This window comes from Mauremys mutica, chromosome 2 (assembly GCF_020497125.1).
Source record: "Mauremys mutica isolate MM-2020 ecotype Southern chromosome 2, ASM2049712v1, whole genome shotgun sequence".
Lineage (NCBI taxonomy): Eukaryota > Metazoa > Chordata > Testudines > Geoemydidae > Mauremys > Mauremys mutica.
In genome coordinates, this window is record NC_059073.1 from 156,365,206 (window position 1) to 156,380,621 (window position 15,416).

Genomic DNA, 15,416 nt, shown 5'->3' on the forward strand with positions numbered 1-15,416 from the left:
ATCTCCAGATGCCCCAAATTGTTCAATTTAAGTCTTTAAAATCTAGCAATTGCATTTGTTTATTGCAGTGGGAAATAGGATAATAAAATGAGAGATCCTTGACTTTGGCCATCATCGAGTAAAGCGTCAGCCTGTTTCTTATATTGGACACAAAGATCTTTTTTGCACTTCCTCAGGCTGCATACACTCCTGCCGCTGGTACTCTCTCCCCTCTTCCTCATGGGCACTGTTTCAAAAACGTCATGAATTTCCAGGTCTGGTAAGGAACTCTATTGTAAGGGGAGATATCCCTTAAAATACAAAAGCAGTGGTCACCTAATTTCCCACATGCCATATTAAGCAGATATAGGCCGTCCTTTGTTCCTTTTTGAAGCTGACTTTTTTTTCCATGGGCAAGCCAACCTGGCACTACCAGCAGGTAGTATCTCAAGACTAGGTGTTTAGCTCTCAGATGGATAAATTTCACTCTTACTTCTCTCCTTGTAGAAGTGGAGTGTGTCTCCCCATAATTTTTAAAAATACAGCTCCGATTAATTATTGAAGGTAATTTACTATTCCCCACATACCGACACACTGCGATACATTTAATTTCTTCTGAAAAATACCAACAGAAGAGCCAGTGCAGGGTCATGTCATCCCTTGTAGATTATGGAAAAGGCTGAGTGAGGATTTATTTGGATATGGGCAAAAAGATTCTGTTAAGAGATATTCTAAATTCATGGAGATGTTATTAGTATCAGACAAAAGCAGAGTGACAATGATCCATCTAAAAATCACAATATGTAAGAAATGGAATATCAGACGTCCTGATTATTGATAATAGACCCCAACTGTCAAATGCAGAGTTTCAAGAATTTGCCAAGTTCTATTAGTCCAAATACAACATCTCTTCATATAACAATATCCACAAGGTACTGAATAACCATCCCTCCTGGGAATGGACAATTATAGCTAGAAACCAAAATAAACCCCTCCCACACAAGGCAAAACTATCAGTATTGTGGGAACAGGTCAAAAAGGAAAAAAATACATGAGATATTGTCCAGATTTGTTTGAAATACTTGATCTCAGGTACTTGTTGATACAGTAATGAAAAATAGGTGAGGAATCTATTATTCAAAGAACAGAGATGAAACTCTGTCTCAGGGCCAGCAGATTCATTAAAAACACTAGACTTGCCAAAACCACCAAATCCAATTAGCACCAAACTGAAATCACATGTAATCTGCTCGAATGAGTCATGGTCATCGCCACGTCTGGAGAAAGCCAGCCAGCTAGAAAGTACTCAAATAAAGTATAATTGATCAATTAAGTGACTGAAATATTTCAAGATATACTGATCAAGTGTGTTACTTCAATATTAAGTGTTGAAGTGGAATTAAATTAGTTAAATATACATATGTATTTCAGATTATGGTAGCCTTGGCTCAAATAGCAACATTCTTCAAGCCTTGCTAATAGGTTGTTCTGCTCCATGTAACATGGCTTGTTGGCCTAATGCTGCAAGGTCATTTAGTTTTCCCAACACCGTTCACGTTTCAGGAGCCCTTTCAATGGAATAGCTGAATATTGTAGCCCGTATGGTCACTGAAGACATAATATACTTGGCTTCAGAGACTCAAACTATTTTGGTCTTAAGAGAAGCCATAGAAACAAGCAAGCATGTTTGATTCTATCAGAGGAAACCAAAAGCTCAAGGTGCTTGATTTTGTGGTTTCATATTATTTGTCACCTTGTATTCAAGTCATATTGGTCTGGTACTGTACAGCCTGGGCCCTGTTTTCTCTGATCGCATCATTTGTTGCAGAATCCACAACTTGTTGTAGAATTGTACTCCAGAATGTAACCCATCATTCATTACTATTTATTTTTGGACCAGGTCCAGATTGTGGTAGATATTACACAAACAATAAAAAACAATCCTTGCCTCAAAGAGTTTACAATCCAAGTATAAAACAAGAACAGAAGGATTACAGGGGGGGTAAAAAGAAGCAATGAAACTATATTGGTCAGCATAATACACAGTGGTCTTTAAAAAAAGGTTATGTTTCTAGCCTTATGGTTGCAAAGAAAACCTTGAATACATGAACACAGTGTAAACCAAATGTGCCTTCCTGAGCAAACAGGCACCCTGAAACAACAGCTCTGCTAGGTGTGAACTGCTGCATTAACCTCACTGCATTTTCTACAACAGAGAAGTCATTGTTAACTATTGCACTACCGTGGATTTTAAGCAGAATCAACTAATGTGTTTGCCATGCAATCCCAGACTGCCTCCAGTGACTCTCCATGTGCCAAAAATGCACCAACTGTCACCTGCACAACTGCCAAAGACTCCAATTTCCTCCCCCATAATTTCCACAAGGCAGTTATAAATTGTCCACACAAAAGATTTGGCACATGAAAAACTGTAAAGTGAAGGAACAGCATAAGACATTATTTTAACAAATACTGTGCACAGGCTGAATTATTCATCTTTATGTTTAATTCATTCAAAACTTCTCTTTTTAATTTAAAACAAGCAGCCACAGAATTTTCAGTTTGCTACATCAGAGTGCTGCAGAATTTAGGAAACTTGTTACACAATGGAGGTCCAGCTTGCCATCAGCTATGCAAGATGTTGGCTACAGTACTGGATGTTTCAGGTTACGGGATCATTTTCTTTTGTCAGCTTCCAATAAAAGGGCCCTTTGCACCAAATTAAACATTGCAAAAATGTATGGCCAAAAAGTCAGTCTGCCCCAGACCAGAGATCTTAATCACACCATTGTTCACAATTGGAAGCAAGGGTTTTGAGAAACTCCTTCTTTTCAGAGGATTTTAATAGAAATAGATTTTACAAGAAAACCTTTCTGAAAACAATTTTGTTTGTCAGGTCTTTAACAATAAACTAAAACAGCCAGAAATTGGCACATTCCTTTTGCATACTAATTACAAGCTGCCATATTGGTTTGTTTAGTGTGCATTTCTCCCCAAGAAATATTGTTTAATAATTTCACAACATTAGCCAAAGCTTTCAAACCATGATGTCTAATATTAGGCACCTAAATCTGTATTTGGACCTCTAAATAGAAACGGCCTGGTTTTCAGAGGTGCTGAACACCCGCAGCTCCCAATATGGGTCAGAGCCAAAGAATTTTCCCAATTAGTCGTGAAAAATAGAGCTGGTCAGAAAAATTCCAATGAAACAGTTTTTTGTCTATTTGCTGATTTGTCAAAATCAAAACGTTCCGCAGAGACATGTTTCAACAAAGTTCCTCTAGAAACCAGACAGGGTTCCAGGCCAGCTTCCATTTATGGCCAGACCACCTCTCTAATACTTAATATACAATCCAAATGTCTAGCTAAAGAAATATTTAAGATAACAAGAGCCTCAATGCTTCAGGACAATTCCATCTTCACAAGTATTCTATTCATATTGTGTCCCTCCCATGTATCCTGCACCCACAATTATTGACACATCTCTAATATGTACTTGCCAATCTTATCTTTTGGATGTCTGAAACTGGGCACCCAAAATCACCGGTCACTTTTGAAAATACAGTATAAGGCTTGGGTCCAGGCAGCAGCCAGAGCTGAACAGGAAGTTGTGGGATGCAGCACTGGGGAAGAGCAGAGTTGTGGTGAAGACCTCAGTTCTCGAGGGACTCCTCAGAGCACTCTGGTGCCTCTGTGTGCTGGGAAATGAGGGCAGCACTTCCAGCACACACTGCCCACATTTCCCTACCCTCCTCCTGAGCAACCGATGTGCAGTCTTAACTCAGCCCACAAATACAATACACAAGCTTTTTTAGAAAGTGATGTTAACAACCGTTCCCTCAAAAGAATGTATGTTTTGGGATCTAAGTAATTTGTTATTATATCCCTTTAATGTTTCTCACTTACAACTATATGTAACTTTATGTATTTACTAGCTAGACCAGGGGTCGGCAACCTCTGGCACGCGGCTCGCCGGGGTAAGCAGTCCGGGCCAGTTTTTTTACCTGCCGCGTTGGCAGGTTCAGCCGATTGTGGCTCTCACTGGCTGCAGTTCGCCGTCCCAGGCCAATGGGGGTGGCGGGAAGCCGCGGCCAGCACATCCCTCGGCCTGTGCTGCTTCCCACAGCCCCCATTGGCCTGGGACGGCAAACTGCAGCCAGTGGGAGCCGCGGCTGGCCGAACCTGCCAACGCGGCAGGTAAACAAACTGGCCCGGCCCACCAGGGTGCTTACCCTGGCGAGCCACGTGCCAGAGGTTGCCGACTCCTCTAGACCATTCTATTTTCTGCATCAGCTTAGGCAGAGTTCTTGGAATATAAACTTTGGCACAATACTGTAAAGTAATCTTTTTTTTTTTCTCAGATTTCAAGTGGAAAAATTAGTTGTGGAATATAATTTTAGATTTTCAAAGTAATTATCAAGTTCTTACAGAGACTTTTCCTTTCTGACTACAGTCTACTCTCGTACAGTGCTGGTTGCCTGAAAATGTCATGTGTGAGCATACGATAAGGAGATGGAGCCAGTAACTGAGACTAGGATTACAAAGAGGTAGTGAATACTTGCAGTAGCTCCCAAGACTCCTCAGACTATATTTTTTCTGCTCACTTGTGCATCGTTTTAGAGGGCTTTCCCTCACCCCTCCCACTTCCCTGGTTCTTGTCACGCAGACAGCAAGCAGCATAAGGCCAGAAGTTCAAAGCGCAGACAATGCGATGTTTATTGGGGTTAGTTTCCAAGTAAGCATATTTCAAAGCCCTTCACACCAGTCGGGCTTATCTCTATATGCCAATAGAGTCTATTCCCCAGTGTCCCCCTTCCCAGCTCTGACACCGCAGACTCTTGCCGCTGTCCCTGTTCCCCATTCCCCCCCCCACTGAGCAAACATGATTCCAATTTCCCTTCTTCCCACTTCCTGTTTGACCCCAGTTTATATAGTAATAGTCTCAGCTTTTCCTTAACCAATCATTTTACTGAAATTTAACTAACCAATCCTAACATATTGTAACATAATTCTCTAACCAATTATATCCCACTACCCTAATTAACTTACACCTAGCAAAATTAATTATACAGCAGACAGAAACAATTAGAGAATCAGACAGATTAACAATAGAAAAGCAAGAGCCATAAAGATAAAACATACAGAGATGAGGGTTTCACAACCACAACCATTGATAAGTGATTTCTTGCCAGACAGGATGCCATTAAACTAAGTTTTCTTTAATCATTTTAAGTTCTGTTTCTTTATCTGGTGAGGATGGGCACTATCAAGAAAGGATCGTCTTCCTAACAGCCCAATACCACCTTATTTCAGTTTGACTTGTTTGGGATGTAAGGATGTGACCATACGCTTCCCAGCTGGCTGCCCCTGCTGCTTAGCCAAAGGCCTTAGCCTAAGAACAAGGCCTCAGACTATCCTAGTGAGAGAAGGCCCATATACAGGCGAACTGTGATTTTGATTCTTTGTTTTTATACCCCTGTAACTAGCTAAGTGATAAAAATACACCTGAGTTCTTAAAGTATAGGCCTTTACAGGCAGGTCTGAATATCTATATATTCTAACACATGGCACTCCCATTGCAGCCAGTGGGAGCCACATGTGTATCCACAGGCAGAATTTGACTCCAATTATATTACAAATCAGCTCTCCTGACTCCAGCATACTGACATCAGAGCTGTACCACAGAGAAGGAGGGAAAGAGACGCGGGAAAAGAAGGACGGTTCTTAGACACCTACCTTCATGTGAATGCTCTTCACCCCTGAACACAAAATGGAGGAGTCTTACATAATTAAAATAGATGCAGTATCACAGAATTAAGCCATGTCCCTCTTCCAGTTAATATGGGATTATTAACAAGTATCCCAAATAATTAGTTTAATTATTGGAATATGCTCTGCCTTAGTCCTCAGAGACCATTAAGCTAATCGATAGCTCATGGAAGCTAACCTTTGTCCTTAAATAATGGTTTCTTAGGAAGGCAGGATATATTTAAGTCTTCAGAATGAGGCTATATATCATGCTATTTACACATACACACACTGGCGTATGTACTGTTGTGTGCTTCTAATACTGTTGAGTGCTTCATGTGCATCCATGTTGAAATTTACACCTCTGCAGAGGGCTAGCACAAAGCCTATGCACCATTAAGTGGTAATTTAACCATACAGTGGGACTTATATGCTATACAGACTCTGAAGAGGCTTACATTTCATCTTTGGAATAAAATCTTTAGCCTTTTAGGTCTGTCTCCAGTTCAAAATTTTATGCAAGAATACAGCGATGAATTAGGTGTACACAAGGCAAGTCATGTTCTGCATGTACTTGCAATTAAGCCCTACTGGGATCTGAATTGAATCATAAATGGTTTACACGATGCTAAATACCACTCAGCTTTGTGATGACATCATCAAGGGTCAGCATCACATTAGCTACCTCAACTCTACACAGTTGCGTTCTAATTAAGTTTTGTAAGACAAGGCCAAAGGTACTGAGAAAGATGCAAGTCTTAACATCTTAGGTTATTAAGATCTTTGAAAAAAAAGTTTTACATTTATGTTTCCCGGCAGTCATTTGAGCTGTTTCCATTTTTCACTTCACTTTAGCGGGGTCAATTATACGTATTACGCTAGTCTATTTGGTGCATTTCATTTCTGGTTCTCATACATGTTTGTGTATTTCCAGCACCGTAGAAAAAACAATCCTGTTTCTATTTTTTAGATTTTGATTCATACTGAGTTTTGAAAAATTTTACAAAACCTATATTTTCTATCTGAACTACCATAGTTACCAGTGTCACTTAGAAAATCTCCTCCAGTGTTCTAAAGGAACAAAAGGAAGGAAAGTACCTAAATACCACCTACTTTCAAGGGGAGTTATGCACCTAACTGCAAATTCTCCATTATCCATTTTAGATATTCATTTTAGAGAAGATTCCATATGCATTACCCTAAGCTCATTTAGAATTGACTCTGAATGGCAAAGCAGAAATTATTGTGCTGAGCAGTGTACCGCTTCACCCTTTCTCCTGCCTCCCACTCAAGGCAGCAAGAGATCCAGCAGCATAGATCCACCAAAATATCCCTCCTGATCAATTGTACGTGTGGGTATTGACACAACTCCTCGGGCCTGCTCTATTATAGGCAGTATGGGGATTAGGGAAGTGATAGTAAATGGTGACTCCTGTTCCTCCATCCTTCTGTTTCATTTAGCAATAGAGGGATGAAAAAGAGAGAAAATTAGTTCTGGGTGAGGTGTTTTGGGGCAAAAAAGTATGCTTCCTGTGATGAAAAAACAGCCTACCACCAGTAAAAAGAGCACACAGCACTACAGGAATAACACCTACAAACAACCAGTCTATTCACTGCAGTTATCTAGGATGACCAGACGTCCTGTTTTTAATGAGACAGTCCTGTATTTAAGCCCCCTCCCAGGTGTCCCAACCAGTGGTGAGTGGGGGGGAGGGCAGGGGGTCAACGATGGGGGTGGGGGTGCAAGGCTGGTGGCAGGAAGCTGCAGCATGTGGGGCTAGGGGGCTCCCCCAGCTGGTCCATGAGCACAGCCCCCCAACCCCCATCTTGTTTCCCGCCGATGCTGGCTGTGTGCTGCGAGCTGCGGCAGCTGGTCAATGGGAGCAGGTGGCAGATTCTGGCAGGGAAGATGCAACACCAGGCACTGGGAGAGGTGGGCCTATCCTGGGGACCCAGTGGGGCTAGGAGGGAGGAGGGCACCAGTCAGGAAGGGTTCGATCGGTCAGTCACCCCCCAGCCCCCTATGTGTGAGAGAGGGGTATAGGTGTGTGTAGGGTTGTCTGGTGTCCTTTCCAACTGAAAAGTCCAGTCGAAAAGGGCACCTGACAGTGTCTGGTCAGAAACAGTGACTGGACACCCAAAATTCAGTTGCTGCCTGCAGGGGTGCAGAAACAGTTGAGGCTGGGCTGACGGGCAGGGAGATACTGTGAAGGGATCGTGGTACCGAGCCAGCAGCGGGGGGCAGCATGCAGCCCTGCCCACCCTCTTTGGTTCCCCCAGCACATGCCCACACCAGAGTTTTCCTTGCCACCTCCCACAGCAGCAGGGATGGGCAGCAAGAGCACTACCCCCCACACACACACTCCAGCTGCTGCTCCTGTCCCCCCCACCCCACCCCGGGCAGCACCCCCACTACATCCCCACCAGTTCCCACCTTGCACAGGTGAGTAGCCGGGGCATGGTGTGCTCCCCACCCTCCACACACCTCATATGCCTCCTGCCCAGCGCCTGGGGCAGCCCTCTGGAAAGGGGGTCCCTGCTAAGCCCCAGCAGGAGGATCCCTTCTCTCCCGGGCAGAGGGGCTCCTCTAGCCCTCTGGCAGGGGAATCAGGCTGCGAGCAGCATTTTCACTGCACATGGGTGGGCAGCAGGGTGGGAAGGAGCTTGGAGGACCAGTCCCGTGCACAGGCAGGCAGTGTGGGGGCTTGGACCAGGCTCATGAGGGGGAAGAGAGGTGCAGGTGGACGGGTGGGCTTGGGCTGTCCCCAGGTGCGAGTGGGGAGGGGGATCTCAGGCTGGTCCCGCATGGGCAGGAGGCAGGAAGGGCGTGGGCCAGCCCCACATGTGAGGGGGGAGGGAGAGAGTGGCCTCAGGCAGCCCATGTGCAGGGGCAGGCTGGGGGGACCTCAGCCCAGCCCTGTGGGTGGGAGGGCTGGGACAGACCCTGCAGAGGGGGAGGTGGAGCGCTGCGGGTGTCTCATTTTCCCTTTGAGAAAATATGGTCACCCTATTTACATCCAGTTTAAGCACTAAGATCAACACTTCCCACACTGGGAGCCTAAAGTTAGATATGATTCACGTGCATAAAGCTGAGCCAATATTTCCAAATGTGGATGCCTAATAGCCTCAAACTGCTGCAGTGCAAATTAAAGAAGTGAGCCAATTTATAGGAATGAGAAATAGGACCATTTTAGAAGCCCCCTTACCCAAACACATAATTTGCATTTGTCCCATGTACTACTTAGAGATTCTAAGAAGGGTGTTTCTAATCATGGAGGCACTGGCAGTAACTCCAGAGTGTTGTGCAATTTGCATTTAAAGCAGGACAAAAATCCCTTGTATTTAAGTGATTGCATTACTCTCCACATTTGGCCCACTAACTCTTCATAGGACAATTTTAATCCTGCTAGGACAACAGCTTCTAACTTTTTCAGCAGAAAGATTTAAAAATGTTTCTTTTTGGAAAATTTGTCTTGTTTCCTCATATTGCTTTAGGGGGTTTACTAACGAAACCATCGCAATCCTCAAACTCCAAAAATATCGCTCTCTGCCCTTCCCCCACCCCTAAATAACTATTGGGCATAAACTACTTTTGAAGTGCTAAAATTAGATGCACTGGGAGTTATTCCCCTTATTCAGGATAATCCAACTGCATCAAGCCAAGACTACCAAAGTCACCATCAAGTTCCATCATCTACTCCCATTCTCGCCTGCCACTTCTCAGAGGGACAATGGGCAAGTGGGGGGCAAGGAATGAGATTGGGCAGTAGAAGATTTGTAGGTGAGGACTGTGCGTGAGCACTATGGTTTGCCTGTAGATGCCTGCTGTGAGCTCTGCTTCATTAGATCAGTGCTCCTCTTCACTTCCCACCTTTGCAGCTTAAGCCCCAATTCTTCCCCATGCTCCACCTCACAACCCTGCTCCCCACTCTGCTCCATACCACATCCCTATTTATCCTTCTCAAATCATCACCAAGCAGCCCTGGGGTGCGTAGCCATGTAAAGGGGGAGCTGGAGGGACTGGGTGGGCACATGGAGTTCTACTTTGATGATCCTCAGGCAGAGGTGAAAGTAAGCCAGTATGCCCAGGTACGGCATACTGGCAAGAGCCGGTGCGCCGTACCGGGGTGGCCCGGCTTCCCCAGGTGGCAATTTAAAGGGCCTGGGGCTCCCAGCAGCGGCTGGAGCCCCGGGTCCTTTAAATTGCCGCCAGAGCCCTGTTGCCAGAGCCCTGGAGTAGCGGCAGGCTATTTGAAGGGCTGGGGCTATTTGAAGGGCTGGGGCTCCTGCTGCCTCTACTGCCCTGGGCCCTTTAAATAGCTGCCGGAGTCCCGCCGCTGCTACCCCAGGGCTCCGGGGGCTATTTAAAGGGCCAGGGCCATAGCAGCGGCCGAGCCCTGGGCCCTTTAAACTGCTGCCTGAGCCCCCAGCTGCCACTGCTACCCCGGCAGGGGAGGGGAAGGACACTTACCACTAGAGGGTGGGCCGGGGCTGGCTCTGACCCCCCCATCCTTGCCCCTTCCACCCAAGGCCCCGCCCCTTCCAGGGGCCAGAGCTGGCCCCAACCTAGCCCCATACCGGTAAGTCCCTATTTCTACTTTCACCCCCGTCCTCAGGGGGGGGTGTCAGAATCCAATTACTCTCCCCTTGGCTTCTTCACAGTCCAAACCTATCTCAGCTCAATTCCCCACCTCCTCGATCCATTCCTCCACCCACATTTGGGGCAGGAACCATCTTTCCAGTGTGTGCATATATACACGCAGTACCAACATAATAGGGCTCTATTCCCTTACTGTAACCTCCAGGGGCTACCACAATTCAAATTAGTAAACAGGATTTCCCAGTCCTCATTATGGCTCCCCTATTACTTTCTGCTTTTAAGCACTGATCCAAACAGAGCACTGAAGGGGGATTCAAGAGCCTGGGTTCTATTCCCAACTCTATCACTGACCTGCATCAACATTTGGCAGGTCACCTCACCTCTCTGTGCCTCAGTTTCCCTATAGTGTTACTTGCTTTCAGAGTACTTTACAAAGGCAGGTAACTCATGAGAACTGTTATATACGAGATACTGACTTTAAAAAAAAAACCAACCTATTTCTATCTGAAAGACCCACATAATTCTGTTCATGAAAAAAATCCCTTGTTTTCTAACCACACCACAGAGTTAAAAGTTGCACATTTTGACCCCACTTCTGAGAACACCTCTGTATGGAGTATGCATAGCTATCGAAGCAAGCACCATGTTCTGTGAGAAAGGGTCTAGGAACAATGTAATGTGCTACTTACAATCCAAACATTATAGTTGCATTGATTTATTATTACTGTGCATATTTAGCAATCAGATTTACTCTAGTCATGATAAAATCTAATTAAACACTTTCCATGCTAGTAATATTGCATTAATGATGCAAGTCACAATATAGAGACACATCACAGCTCAAGGTTTTCAGATGCTTCTGTAAAGTTGCCTTTGGAGTTGAGCTTTTTCGTTCTTGTTCTTGGCCCTTAGGCAAACCTGTGTATGCAAATTTCGGTTTAAAACTGCAAATACACACATTTCTGTCAGCTTTTAGTTCTACACTAGAAAAGGGGGATGTTTTCACAAGTTAAGAAAGCTCAAGTGGATAAGTCAAACTGTTGTTACTTCCACTAGCCCTTACTGAGGACTATGGACATAAGGAGGCTGAAGTGATTTTGATCAGATATGAAGTTCTGAATGTTTGAGAATAAACTATGACACATCCACAGTAAGCTGCTTTCCTTATGTTTCCAGGAATCCAGTTGAGAGGTTGTGAACAGTGCTATGCTGTATGGATGTTTATACCTGTAGAAGTTCACAACACTATTAAAAAGGCATTTGTTTCAGAACGATCATTTGAATACAGGCAGAGTTGTATGAAGAAGTTCAGAAGTGCTTCAAGGTTCCTTCTTTTTTAAATTCCAAATCAACACAAATGTTAAAAATCACACAAGTTAGGAAATTCAAAGTTATGTATATAGTAGCTTTTCTCCTGCATAAGGTGTTGAGTTGTAGCTACTCCATACTTGCAATAAGGCAGAATCATTTTGTAAACCAGAAGTTTTAAAACTTTCTTCCATTTACGTAATTAAAATCTCAACAGTACAGATGCAGCAATGCAACAATAGTCACCCCGATTTCAAGGACAACAACATCAACAACAGTCACAGTTTGTACTAATGGGTCTTTGCACAGCTCCAGAGACCAATCTGTGAAGATCTACAACATTGACTGTAAAAGCAGCAAAGAGTCCTGTGGCAGCAAAGAGTCCTTCTTGCGTCTCGCTTGCATATATATACCTGCCCCTGGAGATTTCCACTACATGCATCCGACGAAGTGGGTATTCACCCACGAAAGCTCATGCTCCAAAATGTCTGTTAGTCTATAAGGTGCCACAGGACTCTTTGCTGCTTTTACAGATCCAGACTAACACGGCTACCCCTCTGATACTTAACATTGACTGCACTGACCACAGTCATTTGCCTGGTTGTGTTGCTTAAGCTGCATGTTATTTCCTTACCCGGCACTGCACTTCCAACTGAGAAGAACAGCTGTGTGCAAAGTCATGGACACACACCCTTACAACGCAGCACTGGGCAATATGATCAATCATCAGTTGCTCAAAGATCAAATCAGAAATATTTGTCTTGTGCAGCTTTTGTTTCAGGGTATCTTTGAAGCATTTCATCTGCCCTCCATGCTTACAGTTGCCAGAACTTAATTTGGAATATAGAATTTGTTTGGACAGACAGGTCTCGGGCATATGAATTACATGTCTGGGCAAATCAAATCAAATTAATCTCAATACTGACTGAACCAGTTTTGGCCAAGATTTCCGTGTTGGACACCTGGTCCTGCCATTTGATGCCAGCAGTTGTAGGTGTCACAAATTGAAACTATCACACCTTTTAAAGTGTCATTGATAACAGGTCCATGTTCTCACGGCATTGTTCTGTGGTTGTGAAACAAAAGCATTATATGCTTTGATTTTTGTTTATAGGCAGATTTGGTATTGCTTCCAGATTTGGTGATAAAGGCGACCATATGCAGTGCTGGCTTTCTTAATTCACATGTCTACTTCGTAAGTGATTGTCATTTCATTGTTTTACATGCTGCCAAGATAAGGAAACAGTTTGACTGCTTGGAATGTGGTAACTTCCAAACATTTCGATAGATCTTGCTAAGGTTGTTGAGAAGCTGGCTGGTACAAAGCCTCCATTTTTGTTCAACTGATGGTAAGGAAAAGTTACAAGCCGCCCCAGCAAAGCAGTTTGTAATATCTTCAGTGCTGCTTCAGAGTGTGCCACCAACAGGAAACCATCAGTGTAGAGCAATTCCTGGATCAACACTTTGATCACCTTGGTATTTACATGTAGACGAGAGTGATTAAAAAGCTTGCCAGTGCAAAAGCATATAAAGACGTCATTTGAAGAGCCATGGAGGGGCTTCCTCTAGCATTGCAGAGAAGAACAGACCAAAAAGGCTAGGAGCGAGGACACATCCTTACATCACCCCATTCGTGATCGGAAATGGATGTGCTAGATCACCATTCGACACTAACACTGCCAACTATGCCTTTGCGCAATTGCTGAGCAATGTTAATAAAATTGTATGGACACCCAAATTTAGCAAGCAATTTCCAGAGGGCAGTGCAGTTGACCATGTTCAAAGCTTGGTTAGATCGAGAAACACAATGTACAAAGTTTGATGCTATTTGTGACATTTTTCCTGTAATTGTCCAGTGATGAAATTATGTCAGCAATGCTCCGCTAAGCACAAAAGCTGCCCTGTAACTCTGATTTGGGCCAGGAGCTGGTTCAAGAGACTCTGTGCAAGAATCCTACTGGCCACAGAGAGCAAGGACATGCTGCGGTAATTACCACAATAGCTTTTTGAGCCTTTGCGCTTATAGATAGTGACAATGTTGGCATCTATCAGTTGTCGTGGTATGATTTCTTGAAGCCAGACATGTGAGAAGAATTCAAAAAGTTTGTCAATGAGAAAATTTCCTCTGTGTTTGAAAACTTCAGGTGGAATGACATCAGGACCAGAAGGCTGGTTAGTTTTCATTGCTTGGACAGCCTTCAACACCTCAACTCATGTGGAGGGATCAGCAAGTGCATTATATATCCACAGCAATCAATGTAGCATTGCTGTGGATATGCCACATGGCTGCTAGACGAGATGCTTTACCATGTAGCTACAGAACAAGGAACTGAAATTTCTGTTGCAATGCCAAGTATCAGAGGGGTAGCCGTGTTAGTCTGGATCTGTAAAACGCAATAAAGAGTCCTGTGGCACCTGATAGACTAACAGATGTATTGGAGCATAAGCTTTCGTGGGTGAATGCCCACTTCGTCAGATGAATGTAGTGGAAATTTCCAGAGGCAGGTATAAATATGCAGGTAAGAATCAGTCTAGAGATAACTAGGTTAGTTCAGTCAGAGAGGATGAGGCCCTCTTCTAGCAGTTGAGGTGTGAATACAAAGGGAGGAGAAACTGCTTTTGTAGTTGGCTAGCCATTCACAGTCTTTGTTTAATCCTGAGCTGACGGTGTCAAATTTGCAAATCAATTGAAGCTCAGCAGTTTCTCTTTGAAGTCTGGTCCTGAAGTTTTTTTGCTGCAGGATGGCTACCTTTAAATCTGTTATTGTGTGTCCAGGGAGATTAAAGTGTTCTCCTACAGATTTTTGTATATTGCCATTCCTAATATCTGATTTGTGTCCATTTATCCTTTTACGTAGGGACTGTCCAGTTTGGCCAATGTACATAGCAGAGGGGCGTTGCTGGCACAGGATGGCATATATTACATTGGTGGACGTGCAGGTGAATGAACCGGTGATGTTGTGGCTGATCTGGTTAGGTCCTGTGATGGTGTCGCTGGTGTAGATATGTGGGCAGAGTTGGCATCGAGGTTTGTTGCATGGATTGGTTCCTGAGTTAGAGTTACTATGGTGCGGTGTGTGGTTGCTGGTGAGAATATGCTTAAGGTTGGTGGGTTGTCTGTGGGCAAGGACTGGCCTGCCTCCCAAGGCCTGTGAAAGTGAGAGGTTGTTGTCCAGGATGGGTTGTAGATCACTGATAATGCATTGGAGAGGTTTTAGCTGAGGACTGTAGGTGATGGCCAGTGGAGTTCTGGTTTCTTTCTTGGGCTTTCTGGGTACACTTCTGGCTCTGTTAATTTGTAATGCACTGGCTCAACCCTGGGAACCTGGATAAATTGCTTTAAGGAGCAGCAGGAATGTTACTGTATGTTTTCACATACTCTCAACACTCCCAATTTGAATATCCATTTTAAAAGCTTTGACCTGTATGTAAGTGAGCAGTCCATATATGTTGAATTAGAGAATAGTATTGGTAGAGCTGGAAAGCAGCAAATCTTGCCTGGAAACCCCAACTCCCAAGCAGTTAAATATGAACAGCCACCAGTTATAAAAGTCTATGCTTTTAAAGCCTGCATCTGTGAAGTTTCAAATTAACTTTCTGAGATCTATTCAGCTCTAACGCAAGAGTCAACTTAGGGAACCTCTAAGTCTCTTCTTCCCCTTTGACTTTTATATAAAAGTAGAAGTGTTCTAAGCATGACACAAGAAGTAATTCTTCTGCTCTACTCCACTCTGATTAGGCCTCATCTGGAGTACTGTGTACAGTTCTGAGCACCACATTT

The 15,416-nt window shown here is 44.0% G+C and overlaps 1 protein-coding gene across 3 annotated transcripts in view; it reads right to left on the minus strand.

The window, feature by feature from the left end:
• BASP1 (brain abundant membrane attached signal protein 1) overlaps nt 1–15,416 on the minus strand; it is a 75,502-nt gene that overhangs the window by 16,854 nt on the left and 43,232 nt on the right. The gene's annotated exons all lie outside the window — the stretch shown is intronic.